The following is a 15,046-nucleotide window of genomic DNA, read 5'->3' on the forward strand; positions in this document are numbered from 1 at the left end:
TGAGAGCAATAACTAAGGGTACCAAGGCTTTTTACTTCGCGATGACGTAACTTTATACTACACAACACAAGATTTTTCTGTCAAATAGAAGATACAAAATGACGTAGTCTACTTTAGATGGTGATGTGGCATACAAAAACAGCAATTCAGATGCAATTTCTCAATATGGCTTCTTGCAGAGTTTACTGTTCTATGGGGCAGATTCCCTTTTTCGTTGCATCACATACTCTGCTAAGCCCAGGAACAAATTCTGGTTACCAACAGTAAGCTGTCTAATTTCACAGAAGTCACACTGGGCTGGGAAGAAAAGGGAGGAAAGAGAAATTTTCAAAGAATAGATTAGATATGCAATGTTTATACATTCACAGTAACATGGCAAACCTCGTGAGACCAGCTCCTGCATATTAGGCACATAAAGTGATGTGTTACCATTGTTTGATACAGGCGAATAAATATATTTGTGCTTGCGGGTGTAGGCACTGACAAAGGAACAAGGAAACACATCCTTGTAGAAATTATTTAGCAACATTTCCAAACTTGGTCATTTTCTTATACAAATAAAAGCCCAAAATAGGCATAGCAGTGAGGACTCTGCCTAAAACGAGTAAGTTTTCTCAAGTGAAATGGAGCACTAACATCATTCTGCATAAGGATTTGGATTGGAAGAGATGTCAAAGAGCATCTAGTTTTAACCAACTACCATCCACAACCTCTCTTGGCAGTGTGTTTAAGCACCTCACTACCCTCTCAATGAATATTTTTCCTGTGACAGCAAATCTAAAGCTCCCCTCTTGTATTCTTTCTCCCTTGTCCTGTGATTACCTAACTGTGTAAAAAGTTGATCCTGTTTACAAGCTCTCTTTAAGTACTGGAAGGCCACAATGAGGTCTCCCCTGAGCCTTCTCTTCTTCATGCTGAACACATCCGGGTCTCTCTGCCTGCTTTTGTAATAAAGGCTCTTCAGCCCCTTGCCCGAATTTGAATTAAAAGACTCCTGTTTTCATCTACTGATCCACATAATTAAAGAAACCCTGTTATACAGACTGGTGCTGATATTATAGGCTAAACATATGCATACACCTCTATATGTATGCATGCATTACTCCTTCTCTGTGGGGCTTGGAACATTGGAAGATCAGGAGATTGAGCTTTCCATTGCCCAAGCATGTTGTCTGCCAAAGGTTCAAAGGAGTCAGGTGGGCTAACCATTTTACAATCAGATTTTCCTTAACTGTATTGTAAAACTCATTGCCTTACGGCTCCCAACTCAGCAGTGTTTTGTTATAGCACATGGTGTTCGCTATTGATAACTGTCAGTTTAATTTCTCAGGAGAGTCTGAAATCCTATGTGCCAGAGCTAACATGGGAAAATAATTGACACAGTGGTGAGGGGCACTGTTCAAAGGAAAGCTTTTTAATGGATTCATGAATCAGGAGTGAGAAATCTCAAGAAGAAGTGGTAAATGAGCAGTTGATACAAATCAGAGGAAATGAATTTTCTCAAAGGTGAAAGCACATCTCAGAGAATTTGCAAAATTAATTAGAAGATGCAAGGGAACTAACGTATGAAATACTCTTTTTAGCAAATTCCATGCCAGTGTTCTCCTAAAGGAAAATGCTCCCAAATCAAGACACATTTATTTAATTTCCGCATTTTAAAATATTTGCCATTAATTTATTGTCAAATGAACTAGAAGATAATTTAGCTGCCGATTTTTGCCAATCCAATTGTATCTCCAGCTAAGCCTACCTCCCTACTGGAGATAACCACAGGGATATGTTTCTGTGTTTCACCCACCCCACTGTGTCACTATCCCACATGCCCCCACAGGCCAACACTTGTGGGTGAATCCTATGAGTTCATCAGCATTACCATCCAATCTGTCCTTCTACATCTGCCATATGCAAACAGCCCAGGGAGGTAAACAGCAGAGAGCCAGAAGGCAGCAACACATTCAGGTCTTCCTAAGATCAAAATCAGCATTTATCTGCATGTTGTTGGGTCTTTTACTGGGAATCAGTGTTTGTGTTATTTGACCTTGTTGCTTTTCACAAGATCAATTTTATTTTATGATTTTAATAATTTTCTCATCATTCACCTATACCGTTTTAAAGAGTGTTTATTTTGCTGTCAGTCAGGCATTTGACCAGAAATTAATTTAGTGCATTGTAAGCCATTTTGAAGAGAATGACATTTGTAGAATAATCATATTATTGGTACATTTACAGAGATTTTCCATCTCAAACATCTCCCAGATAGAAAGAGGGAATTACCAAGCATTATTCCAAACGGGTCAGGTAGTGGACAAATTGGATCTTCCCCGTGTTATATCTACCTCAGGATGGGGATGTTCAGATGTTTAAAAAAAAAAACAAAAAAAAAAACCAGCAAAACAAAACCAACCCCAAACAACAGCAATGCCTGCTTGTCTGGCACTTGGGAGGCAGTCTGGGATCAAAGAGGGATTAATGAGTAGCCAGGACATAGGCACCATCCCATGGGTGATGCCAAAGGGCCTATCACCACTGCAAGTACAGTAATGCTTTATTTACCCTACAGTAGTATGATCTTCATACAAAACTAATGAAAGTCAGAGTAATAGCTAAGAGAAAAAGGGTTTTTGCTTGCTCTCTGGTTTAATATCATTAGCAATATTAATTGCATAGTTATACAAGAATGCCATAAATTCCTAGAGCAATAAAAGGCTGCTCTGTTTCCACTGTAGGTATTTTTCAGTGAACAGCTTATTTTCATGGAAACAACTTGCTCGTCAAAGCAAAAGAAAATGTGGAGAAATTTGGGAGGAGGTTGGGAGAGACACTATTATTCACAGCTTTGTGCAAACTCAAGTTAAACCTGAGTCCAAACCTTAGATCTGGATTTTAGGATCTCCTTAAATTCCAGAGCTTTGAAAAATAGCTGCAAATCCCTACATAAACCATCCTAAACTGTGCCCTGGGTATTCCAGAACTTGATTTGAAGGTTTGCAGCTTAAGACTGCCTCTGCTATGCATGCTTTGAGAACTGCCTTTAGCTGGCATTGAAGTGCTCTGTACAAATCTGTGGCTGAGCTCTATGCACAAACGTCCTACCCTTGCCCATATCAGAGATGCAGAACTGTACTCTTTAGGTGTGATTTTCCACTGCTGGCTATCCAGTAAAACCAAAACATGAATTTTGTAACCCACCAGAAGGTCAAGATTGTTTTCTGCCCTTGATTTAAATGAGCGTACATGATTTTTGATAGAAAAAGCAGTTTTGTGCACCGCCTTTGGCAAAGCAGATCAAGAGTGAGGCTCCATCCATGCTTCTGTAGATGTGAGGAGATGCAAGGATAGCACTGTGATGGCTGAACAAGGAACATTGCAGAGAATTCAGGAAGAGCATCTGAAACAAAATTAAAGTTTGACCTATTTAGCTTATCAGGTCATGTGGTGGTTTCCTTGGGAAGGTGTGGATGTTTTTAAGAATGGTAGAAAGGACGAGTGTGGGAATTAATGACCTGTCAGCCTAACCTCTCTGATGAGGAAGATCATGGAGTAGATCCTTCTAGAAGCTGTACTAATGCACATGCAAGAGGTGGAAGTGATACCAGACAACAATTACGTTTTCAGCAAGGGCAAGTCCTTAATGACCATCCTGGTGGCTTTCCATGGTGGCATAACTGAATCAGTGGACAAGGGAAGAGCCACTGACATGTATCTGGATTTCAGTGAGGCTTTGGACATGGTCCGGCACAGCATCCTTCTCTCCAAATTGTAAAGATACAGATACAGTGGATGGACTCAGCAATCAATAATCATCAATGACTTGATGTCCAGATAGAGATCAATGATAAGTGGTACCTCATAGGGGTCACTACAGGAATCAGTGCTCTTTAATATTTTCATCAATGACATTGACTGTGGGATCGAGTTCACTCTTGGCAAGTTTGCAGGTGACAGCAAGTTGTGGTGTGGTTGACATACCTGAGGGATGGGATGCCATCCAGAGAGACCTGGACAGGCTTGAGCAGTGCACCCAGGAGCACCTTATGAGGTTCAACAAAGCCAAGCGCAAGTCTCTCACCTGAGTCACAGCAACTCCTGCTATTAATGCAAGCTACAGAATGAAAGGATTGAGCACAGCCTTATGTACATAGTAATAGAGATATTACAAATTCAGTCCTATAAATTGTTTTCTAAAACCTGTAAGAATGCTACAGACATGCAAGCATTAAACTGCAGTTATCAGAGCACTGACTCAGGAAATGGTAGGAAATGTTCCATGTGCATTGATAAAGGAATGACAGGATTTGAACTGCCCCAAGAGCATGGCTCCTCCAGTACTCTGTTGACCAAGCACGTGGGACCACAGCAAGAGTAGGAGCAATGCAGCTGAACTATGAGGTAATTGGGTTTGCTGAGCCAAACAAATATCTCAGCAGATGAAGCACTGACAGCATTACAGTTGTAGTTGTACACCACTTTGAAAAGTTCCTGGGTGCAGCTTCTTTAACTCCCTGTCACATTTCATCCAGAATCAAATGAAAGAGGACTCAGCAGAGCCTCTCTGTAGCATCGACCTTAGTAAATGTTTGAAACAAAGCCTACAATGTTACAAAATATATATTCAAATAAAAGAAAAAGCAACAACACCCCTTTCTGTTTACTTGGACTTCATTTTTACTGGAAAGCAGAAGAGCAGACCATCATGAGGTTTAACACACCAGCCATCAACTCACAGAACTCTCTGAGATACCTAATTCCCTGCTACTGTGCCTTTCTCTCATCATTTGAGCAGCGCAGAAGATCAAAGAAGTAGGTGATAACGTACTAGCAGAGTGACATTAAGGAAAATTAGGTTTTATGTAGCAGAAAAGTGTGTGTGAAATGTGACTACTGGAGAACTTCCAGTGACTAGCCATTTTGCATAGATGGTTGGGGCAATATTATGTATGCAGTGTTCTCTTTCATAGGGGAGCACAGAAATAATCAGCGTTTTTTATGTCCACACTTCTTTATTAGTGTCTGCAGGAATAAGGATGGCAGTGCGGCTTAAACACTGTATTTATGCCCTAAACCACAAATTCTCATGCTGCTTCCTGCTAACACTTGCACTGCCAGGCCTCTAGAGTGCCTTGAAAAGCTGTCTTCAGCATGTAAATGTTGACAGTAATGGAATGAGACAGAAAAAAACGAGGCAGCAAGAGGTGCAGTATGAATGCAGTGTCATAATCAGTCACTGGTGGCAGTCATTAACAGCACCAGTGTGGATATAAAGTGCATTAAAATAATTTAATGCTTTACACAAAGCATCCCCAAAGGTGAGTGACTGTGGTGGTGTAAGACAACAGGAAAAACAGACTCCCTCCTACTTATGAGCAATCCCCCCTGAGAGGGAGGAACTGAAATAGATCTTTATTTGACTCTGAACAGAAGAAAGTCCAGTGGTGCTGCCCGTTTTCCCATTCTAACTCATGTTCTTTATCCAGATATAGCAGACACGAAGACATTGCTAAAAGCAGGGCCAGATATAAAGAGATGTTAGGAGAATGTTGATATTTTCATTCAAAGTCTTTTCCATCTTAATTCTGACAGGTGAGGGGAGAATTGGGCAAAGAAGGAAGCACTAAATACATTAAATGTAACATTACTTTTCAATCATTTCATCCAACCCAAATGTGTAGATACAAAAGCACTCTCATTGCGCCCAATTTTGTGCTGAATCTGTATTGAAAAAGAGCTTGGATTTGAACACTATTTCAGATATGATAATACATGCTATTGTCCAACTTCTGCCTTGTATTTAATTATGAATGTGTTTATATATTACTCTGTAAGGCAGCAAAAAGTCTTTCAGATATCAAAACAAACACGGTATTTGCTCCTCTTCTGATATCTGTTCTCCTTCTCTCCCCCTCATGACACCTTTCCCTTTTCCCTCCTCTAGCATCTCCCCTTTCTACACTTACCAAGAGAACAAAGGAAAGTCTCCAGACCCCCTTACTGTTGCCAAGCAGCTGCAGAATTTCCACGCCATCAGCTCTGATGCTTTGTGAGTTGAGGTGTTGTGCTAAAAAAGGTCTCACTATATGGCTATATTAAAATTCAGCATCTGTACCCCATTTAGATTCCCAGTAGTGGTAATCACTGCAGCACCTGAGCAATCCTTACAAGCCAACTTAAACTCTGATGTCCAAAAGTTCTCTCTCAATGCTTTGGTAAAAACCAGTGAAGTAATATATTTCCATCGTGTATGAGTTAAAACCTAAGTGGACAAACAACTAATTACCCAAATTCTCTTGCTGTGGACTTTTCTGGTAGAAAACAGCAGCCTTCAGAATTGATTCAGTGTTTGTATTTGGAATACATCATCACTGAGAAGTACAATTTCACCTCATCACTTATCATAGTAACTGTAAATGCAAGAAACTCCCCTCCCCTCCCTTTGTATGGGTTATCAGTGCTGAGTCAATATTCCCTAGGCACAGATCTCAGCAACAGGCTTAGGTACAACATTTTTTATTATTTCTTCCCTAGCATTTCCAATAAATGGAAAAATTATCAGTGCAACAGCCTGCTCAGTATACCTTGCATCTAATCTTTCTGTTTTGTATTCTCATTTGATGGACAAAATTGTATTTGGCAATGTTGGTTGTAAATGTATGTCCATGTTTCTGGTTAGTGCTGATGACCTAAGTTAACGGAATCACTTATTTTTGGAGTAGTAGAAGGAAATGGCTAAGAGCTATGGCAGGGAAAAGCAGTACAGTGTCTCAGCACAAACAAATCTCCAAGGATCGCAAATGCTCTTATCCTAGTGGTTTCCTGCCCTTTCTGAATCATCATAGAATCATAGAATGACCTGAGTTGAAAAGGACGACAATGATCATCTAGTTTTAACCCCCTGCTATGTGTAGGGTCACCAATCACCAGACCAGGCTGCCCAGAGCCACATCCAGCCTGGCCTTGAATGCCTCCAGGGATGGGGCATCCACAGCCTCCTTGGACAATCTGTTCCAGTGTGTCACCACCCTCCATGTGAAAAACTTCCTCCTAGTATCTAACCTAAATCTCCTTCAGTTCTCCAGATCTTCTCTGCACTTTTTTTGCATTTCCATATGTATTAAAAATGCAGGGATATTTATTTTAAAGTATAGCAAAGGACAAATGTAAAGATGTGTGATGAACTGTTATATCACCAAGAAAACTGATATAGGCACCAATTCCCAGTTTTCTGGGAGGGCTATACAAATGTTATTTGGGGCAAAGTTATCACAGTTCAAATGCAGCTTTATCTGGAGCCGACATATGTATGAGAGTAAGGAAATATTGAACACCATTTCAAGAATTTATGTGCATTAAGAGAAGAAGGGTGAGAAAGATGTAAAATAATTGAACTACAAAGTGAATATAGGCAGGGAAAATTTAATTTTGCAATCTGAAACGTGAGCAGGGCATCGCTACTTAACAGGCCTTTAAGGTGAGACCTGCTGAGGGATGTTTAATAAGTGTCGGGGGCCAGGATCCCATTGGCACCTCACCCTCTGGCAGCCCAGATGCCACAAGCGGAGAAGTGGAGGAAGGTCCAGTACTGACTGTGGTTGCGTAGAGTGTGGAATGGATGCACTGGTCATTCACTGATAAACATCTCTTCCTTCACACGTGAGGGATTTCTTTCACCAGCTTTCCTACTGAGCTGCTAATAAGGTAAAGCCTTAGCTTGGAAACTGCCTTAGCTTGAGACTGTGACTCAAGTAGATATTTCATGCTATCTTCATTTGACTTTGGCTCCTCAAGATCAGTCTCTGATCGGCACTGCCAGCACAACTCTGTTTGATGCCAAAATAATGAAATAGTGCCTCTTTACAAGATTTGCTTTTTTTTTTTTTTTTTTCATTACATTGTTGTGCCAATCTCTAGCTTTGGATATTTTTTGCTACTGAATTAGAAGCATAAAAAATCTTTAAATCACACAACTTCCACTTTTCTACTGTCTACTAAGCTGCTACTATTAAGATTTAATACTCCAAAAGGAATGCCATGTAGGGAATTTGTCTGCTTTGAAGGGAGGTAGAACAGCTACATTTTTTTCCTTCAAATAAGCAGATGAAAAATGGAAATTCAAATGAAAACGAAATTTGATGGCTCTTTCTCATTGGGACTGAACTGCCAAGATGCCATGCTCGCTTCCACCAGTGCTCTGAACACCCACTTGTGGGAAGAGCAGGAGTTACTTTCCCACTAGGACATGAGCTCTCACATAAAAGTAAGGGCTGGGTAATAGCTGCTATGATTCCTAGAGCTGAGCTTCTTGGAAAGGAGTTGCTTTGAAAAGGAAAAGCATCTCGCCAAGGCTGGACCTAAAATAAGAGCCCTGATAAAGTAGCACAATAACCGAGAGGAAGGAGGGCCTGAAAAAAAAGGCATAAAGCCCAAAATTCACACAAAACTTCAGCTCATTTTTTTTTCTATGAAGGTCACAGAAATTTTATTAGTGATATCACGAGTGGAAACTGCTGAAAAATGAAGTTGTAACCCTGGTATAGAGGGCTGGATAAGAATGAATGTCAAGAATCCCAAAGAATGAAGGGGCTGTTGTGGAATCCCAGGCTATGGGTAGTGTCTTCTTTAAAACAGTTTCTGTCTTCCATAAAACACAGTAATATCTTTGTCACAAGAACTTTTCAGTACAAGCCATTGCCTAGAGCTTATATTTTGACATTTGTGTGCCTGAATTTCATCTCAGCATTCAGGTACAGGTGAGTTTTCCTGGGATCACACAGGCATCACTCTGCTTCAGCTTTCTACCTCAGATACTTGCAAAAACACTGACAGGGAGGGAGACAGAAGAATAGGTTGACAATGGAGGGAAAAAATGAAATGAAAAATGTTTTGTGATGGCAGAACTGTAAAGTCTCCGTCCCTGATGGGGGAAAAGCTCACCTCTGTCCATCAGCAAGGGGCACACAGCACCCAGGCCAGCCCTGGGGACGGGTGTCCTGCCCTCCCAGCAGGGAATGGGCTCCAGGTGCTGCCAGGGAAATGTCATCTCCAGTATCTGCATGCAGGGCAGTTTTGTGTGGTAAGCACAAACTTTTCTGACTTTTTCCCCAGAATGAGCTGAATGAATGTTTTATGTGCAGATTTTCTGTTAGTCTTTGAGGTCAATGTGCCAGATGCTTGCTGCCAGCAAAGAACTATCACTGTTTTACTTTGTTGCTGACTTTGCAAATATATATTGTACACAGACTACATTTTTCTCACTTCAGTACAAGACCCTGTGAACAAAATAACAAGTAAATAAACCCAGAAATATAACCCTTTCATATTCCTTGATTAAAATATAAATGGCATGTGTTCCACTAGGCTTAAAGTAAATGCGTACCGAATAATATCAATATCATGAGAAATACCATTTTTTTCTCCCTATGTTATAGTTCACATGCAACTACAATCCAGAAGTAAATTATTGCCGGAGGAAATGGAGTGAGAAATGCCCTCTCAGTTCCTTTAACATTATACAATACATTAAGAAAGGAGTCTAGGGAAAAAAATAATCTTTCCTTTTTCAAAAATATTTGTTCTTTAGAAAAATCTGTCAGAAAGACAGTCTGCGCAAAGAAAATATATACTTAATTATTTATTCTGGTAAAAAGAGTTGGTTTGACAAAGTGTCAGGTTTGTTACATGAATACTCTAAAATGGAAAAAAAATATATTAATATGTTGTATAGATATTTGTTCCTGTAATCTAAAATCCCTTATCAACTTCATTCTATGTCATTCTAGGTAGAGGATGTTCACTGTGCATTACAAGATCACAGAATCACAGAATCACAGAATCACAGAATGGCCAGGGTTGGAAGGGACCTCAAGGATCATGAATCTCCAACCCCCTGCCACATGCAGGGCTAACAATCTCCATGTTTAATGTTAAACCAGGCTGTCCCCAGGACCCCATCCAACCTGGCCTTGAACACCTCCAGGGACGGGGCATCCACAACCTCTCCGGGCAGCCTATTCCAGCACCTCACCACTCTCTGGGTAAAGAATTTCCCCCTAATGTCCCACCTAAATCTCCCCTCCCTCAACTTAAAACCATTTCCTGTCATCCTACACATATAAACCCTTTCAAAGAGTTGATTCCCCTCCCCTCTGTAGGTTCCCTTTAGGTATTGAAAGGCTGCAATGAGGTCACCCCACAGCCTTCTACCATAACAATATAATGCATGTCATATATTGGATATGGGAATTATCCTATCAGTTGTTTTTTAAGAATACTTTGAAATTATACCAAGTCTTCCATATGATTCTCAAATGTTATGTTCAACCGTATATTCACCCAGAGAATCTATAGTCTAAATATTAAATCTACTCATAATCATGAGATTATGAATAGAATAGATAGTATTAGTTCAGGCTCTTATCTCTCTCTTCTGATATTGAAAGTTATTTAATGCATACTACTGGACTGTCAGTGGGTCTGGATCATGCACAACCATATAACAGAGAGATGATGTCTGTCCTACACAGATCTGTAGAGGGACAAAAGGCAGCTACAGACAAGAGAACAAAAGGTAACAAGACATGATTTGGCAGCACAATGGACAGTAGTCAATAGCCTGCCAGCTTGTTGATTGACAGGCCCTGATAAGAGTTTTCTTTCCATGTTTGTTCCAAAAAAAAAAAAAAAAGGGAAAAACCTTGTTTAATTTCAGCTGTTTAGATTGCTGTCCTCTTAGAGACAATATTGTACCATTTTCCCATTTTCTGAAAGTCCCTGTATGCTTGTATGCTATGTTATAAGTCAAATAGCAATAATTTCCTGGAAACATCAGCTTAGACCTTCAGTTTCCCAGCATGCATTGACTTGAGCATTTCTGTGCATTTGAGTAGTTATAGACACCAGGATTAATCAGCTGGATACAAATTCATATGCATGTATGTATGAATCTGTGATTTAGCACCTGACAGCGGATTTGACTTAATTATAGTGAAGAAAATGATTGATCCTCTGTTCTATTAGTCAATAAAATCTTATGGTTTATCAAACTTCTTTTTTTTTTTTTAATGCTTATAAATTCTGACCTCTTCTTGTCCCTTAGCACCTTCAGAACAATCACAGATACAATAAAAATACATAAATTTTACAGTGGCAAAATTCATTTAAATAAAACTCAGTCAAGTTTTTTAAATCTTTCTGAAGTAGGTTTGTAATTTATTAACGCACAGCAGTAGGAACCTATGTCCAGCTCTAATAAGCTTGTCTGTCTGGTTATGAATGTAGTTGGAAAAAATCTTCGAAACATTGCCTGCCAGATTTTTAAAGACAACTCTGAGAGGTGGATGGTCAGAATCACGTTCATTTTTTAAAATATTTTCCCTGACTATACAACATAATAATTTCAAGTTAAGAGAAGAAAGCTTACACTTGTATTAAGCAGTTTTAAACTACAGGGAAAATACTGAAATAAAATAATATGTAGAGGATTTTTTGTTTGTTTGTTTTTAATTCTCAAAGTAGTGCAAAGCCTAACATAAACCTGATTTAGAACACTGCATACACTGATAAGCCTCACAGCCCTGGTCAGAGGCACATAACTCACTCAAAGCATAAAGATTCTCAATCCTTCAGGCAGCTTGAAAAATCTTAATATTGATCATTTCTATGAAAAAGAAGACAAGAATAAATCTGTACCAACTTCTACTTAAAGTGAATTATCACTTTACAACTAGATCTGAAACAAGAGATTTCAAAATTGATTCAAAATGACATGTTATCATGTTTAATGTCCCCCCTCATTTTATTGATAAGGTGACAACATTCCTGGCTGTGCAAATACATCAACACTGAAGGATATTTTGAATATACTCAGCCTTAATTCCAAAATGGCATCAAGAAGGAAATGCAGTGCAAAAAGTTTCTTCTCTTATTGTACTGGGGAGAAATCCTTGCCTAACATGCAAATCAATGAGCCACTCTAATTGCTCCTCCTCTCCTTAAACCCTTTGACACAGAAGTGACATTCACACTGTGAGTCAGGAGAGTATCATCAGTAAATAGGGGTTCATCTGCAGCTAGTGCTCCAGCAACATTGCTGGAATGCCAACATCCTGAAATAAGAAAGGGTTTTGAATGCTCAGCTCAACATGCCATAGACATTTATGATTCTCAGAAAGTGGCAGAAGGTCTCCGTGAGCTAAGACCCTAGTGCTCCCACACCCAAACAGTGGCAACAAAAAGCCCCTGGGGAAGTGAGACCAAAGCTCCAAAGCCTAAATTCTTTTGTTGTGCCTAAGGTACTGATCCTTTTATCTCCCAGATGTTGGTTCAAGAACTCCCCTTCTGGATGTCTGAAATATGCAGGGCAGTCTTTTATGTGTTTTGACATTTCCACGCAGCTCCACAAGTAATCTTTTACCTGCACAGGATGAGTGGCAGAACAATTGGCGTGCTTTCAGCCAGGGCCAGATATTCATTGAGATAGATGCATTACCGCTTGGATTCTTCCACAGCTGTACAGAAACATTCTCTCAGAAAGTTAAGAACCATTGCACGGCTTTTGGTTTTTGTTTTTTTTACCTGTGTACAGATAAATTAAATTACGGCTATTAATAATTAATTGTTACTGGGAATCCAAAGAAGAAAAAAAAAAAAAAAAAAAGAACAGAATTAGAGAGGATGTGAGGTAGAATTAATAATGCACTGGAAATAACAATTAAAATGAATTGACCACATGAAAAGAGAAGTTTGAAAATAAGGTCTATAATTCTTGTCCAATAATGTTAAGTGATAATTATTATTGTAGATGAAATTGACCAGTATGTCAAGTAATTATCCCTAGATAATTATACTTTCCTCATCATCCCTCCCTCTCATTTTTCTTCTCAGCTTTCAAACCTCCTGGCAGAATAGACCCATGCAGCACAATTTATGTCCAGCTTGTGAATTCCACACTGCTGAGGTTACAGCCCATCATCTAGAAGCCAGCATGAACCTCACTCACTCTTGCAGGTTTACTTCAGGAGGGAATAAGCTGGAGGTGAAGAGAGACTGTAGGAATTAGCTGTAAACTAGTCCCAATGCATAACACCAAGCAATGCTAAAAATTGCTATTTTCAAGGAGAACAACCTGCCATTGCAATATGGAATGATGGAAGAAGTGTGTTGACCTGCTCTGGCCAGCTTTGGTGAGAAAAACTCATTGTGAACTCCCACTGTGCCTGGAACAACAGAGGCCAACTCGATCTTTCAGCAGCTGTGCAGTATGCATGTTTGCTAGCTTGCCTCTCTGATGTAGTAATATCTCCAAAGAAAAACAGCAGCCTAGCTTATGTGCTAAGTGTCTGTTTTCCTCCTATAAGCCTTAAATTCATTCCCCACAGACTACTTCAGTATTTTATGTGCAGGCAAGCTACATCTAAAATAATAATGAATATAAAATGCCCTAAATACCTCAACATCCTCTATTTTAATGTTATTTTAATGAATATATTATGACTTTAAACCTTTCTGGATTCCTTTATATTTAATGTAATTCTCCATTTTCATCAGACTTTATAACCAAATGTAATTTTCATAAGAGACAGAGACAGTTTGCCAACACTGGAAAGAAAACACAGTAATAATAACAATAAAAATAATTGTTTTCTGGAACCTTAAACCATTCAACTGAGCTGAGCTAATCAGATTTACCTGTGCTTTAGATATTTGGTGCTAGGAGAGGAAGTGTTCCTTACTATAGAGCTACTGTGTTTGCTGGGCAAAATTAAAAGAGTGAGGGAATGAAGAGAGATACCTGAGAGATGTGTAGTGAGCCTTTGGAGGCAGCCCTGAGATAGAGTGGATGTTTATGAACTGAGAGGGAAGGAGGTTTATGGAGGAGTCCCAGCCTGACTCTTTTCTATCTAATGCCATTTTTCCTTCTCTCTCAAGCACTGGGCTCCTCATCTACTTGTTTTTCTCTTTCCTAAAGCTTGTTGTAGGTTTTCCTTTTTCCTTTTCTTCCCCCTTTCTCCCTTTCCCCATTCTAGAGGTCTCAGATCTCTGACAATTTGGTGCCTGGTTTCCAGTTTCAGATTATAGAACAGCACAGCACTAGCTTGTACTTTCAAAATAGAGTGCAGTGGCAGCTGGCCACTGCAATCAAACGAATATTTTTACTAGCAGCATGGATTTGAAGAGAATACATTACAATTCAGCTCTACAATGCTTACTCTTTTTGAACTTGAGAATTGCTATGGGTTGAATATTTGAAACTGTTAAAAGCCCATTTAAATAAAACATTGGCAAAGGGCCAAAGACAAAGCTCAGGGATGTCAATGAGAAATTTCCTTGGCTTCAATGCACTGCATGACTGGCTTTATAGAAACAGATTTTCCAGTCATACGAAAGCAATCTGGGGATAGTCATTTGATTTTCAATAAAATCAGTCTCGCAAGCCCGGTATCTTAGCTCAAGCAAAGCTCACAAGTGAGTGTGTGATCACCTATAGGTTACTAGAGGAAATGAAGGACACATATCTGGCTAATAATGAGCAAAAAGTAAGACACTCATCACGATTCACTGAAGATCCATTACATAGGAAGGCAATAAAAAGAAGAACAGTAAAAAGAAAATATGTTAAAATTTATTTACAGAGTAAACTTTAAATATGACCACTACAGATGTTTATATGGAAATACTGGAAGACTATTCATATTTAAGTTTTGTTCTTTGGGCAGCTACAGATTAAGAGATGAATGATGAAACAGGCATGCCTTGATTGTTATTCGGTTATTCCTGCATTCTTCAAAATGGTAAGGAAAATATTTGAAAAAAATGGGACTACTGTGGGTCTCCTTAGACCATTATACACTGCTTCGTCCATGAGCTGGTGAATCTAGATGGCTTACACTGACAGCATAGTTATATATAATGTGTGATTGCTTCTCACAGTAGCACTTAATCGAACCCTCTCAGATACTATGACAATATTCTGATGAACAAAAAGAAGTTGTTTATGGCAAACTTGGACAAAGAATTCTAATATCCTGAAGGCTTGTGACTCATTTACGCTGCA

The sequence above is a fragment of the Tympanuchus pallidicinctus genome, unplaced genomic scaffold (assembly GCF_026119805.1).
Source record: "Tympanuchus pallidicinctus isolate F22 unplaced genomic scaffold, pur_lepc_1.0 scaffold10, whole genome shotgun sequence".
NCBI classification, from domain to species: domain Eukaryota; kingdom Metazoa; phylum Chordata; class Aves; order Galliformes; family Phasianidae; genus Tympanuchus; species Tympanuchus pallidicinctus.